At 42.9% G+C, this 1,381-nt stretch overlaps 1 non-coding gene across 1 annotated transcript; it reads right to left on the bottom strand.

The window, feature by feature from the left end:
- Positions 1-319: 319 nt before the first annotated feature.
- Positions 320-426, bottom strand: LOC145013562 (small nucleolar RNA R71). Its single transcript, XR_013665112.1, has one exon. It is a non-coding gene; the product is annotated as a small nucleolar RNA R71 (small nucleolar RNA).
- Positions 427-1,381: the final 955 nt, after the last annotated feature.

Below are 1,381 nucleotides of genomic sequence, written 5' to 3'. Positions count from 1 at the left end.
GGCCCCGGACTTGTGCAACCCGCAATTCCCGCTACTGCTATGTTCGAGCTAAAGGGCCACATACTCGCTCAGCTAAAGGAAATTTATTTCTATGGAAAAGACCACGAAGATGCCTAGAAGCATTTGTATGAAGTTAATGATGTAGCTGATTACTTTAATGTTCCAAATGTTCCTCGTGAGATTCAGCTACTTCGCATGCTCCCAGTGACATTCAAAGGTGCTGCAAAAAACTGGCTCAAGTCACTTCCCCCCGGGTCAGTCACCGGCCAAGATGAAAGAATAATTTATTGATCACTTTTTCTCACCTTCCAAAACGGCCAAGTTGAAGAAGGCCATTGCTAACTTTGAACAACAAGCTGGAGAGTCACTATATGAAGCTTGGGAGAGGTACAAGATCCTGCTAAGAAATTGCCCGCACCATGACCTTAATAGCCAATAAGAAGTCTCCATCTTCTATGATGGAGTCAATGTCACAACCAGGCAGTTACGTGACTCGCAAGGCCCACTCACAAAGAATCCACCCCCGGTGATCAAGGAATTGATTGAAGAATTCTCTAAGCATTCTAGAGAATACCATAATCCAAGAAATGATGTTACTAGGGGAGCCGCATATGTAGCTACTGAAGACTTGTTCGCGGTCATGGCTATGATAAAAACCATGGATAAGAGGATGGATAAAATGGATCAAACGATCCATGCTATTCGGGTGGTTTGTGAAAATTGTAATGGACCTCATCTTACTAAAGATTGTGACTTGGATGAAAATAGCAACAAAAAGGTGCAAGTATGTTACTCAAGTGGGGACTAATATGATGAAGATTAGCGAAAACCAAAGAAAGAGTGGCTCCCTTATGAAGAGTACAAGAAGGCTAAGGAGGAGAAGTACGGGCAGAAAGGAAGAGGTTTTTACCAAAAGGAGGAGCCGGCACAAGAAAGAAAACCAAGTTTGGAAGAGATGCTTACCAAGTTTGTAGCAACTTCAGAAAAGAGACATAGTGATCATGATGTTGCAATTCAAGAAACAAGAACCATGCTTAGAAACCAGCAAGCATCTATCCACAACATAGAAACGCAGCTAGGGCAACTTGCTCAACAAATCAACCAAAGATCACCAGACGAACTACCTAGTAAAACCGAAAATAACCCACGAGGTGCGCACATAAATATAGTCATAACAAGAAGTGGGAAGATAGTCACTCCTCTGGCCCCTATTCAGAATAAAGCACCCAAAGAATTACAGAAGGAGGATGCATAAATTCAAGACTAAAATCAAAATCTTCATGGAACAGAGCCTACTCGCCGAGTCCAGAATATGGACTCGACGAGTCCACTGCCAAACCCGAAAGAGCAGATCCCTGAAAAGCTCTATCAGCCTCCATTA

This window comes from Lactuca saligna, chromosome 8, assembly GCF_052625555.1.
Source record: "Lactuca saligna cultivar CGN05327 chromosome 8, ASM5262555v1, whole genome shotgun sequence".
In the NCBI taxonomy this organism is placed as follows: domain Eukaryota; kingdom Viridiplantae; phylum Streptophyta; class Magnoliopsida; order Asterales; family Asteraceae; genus Lactuca; species Lactuca saligna.
This window is presented reverse-complemented; position numbering and strand designations above follow the sequence as displayed.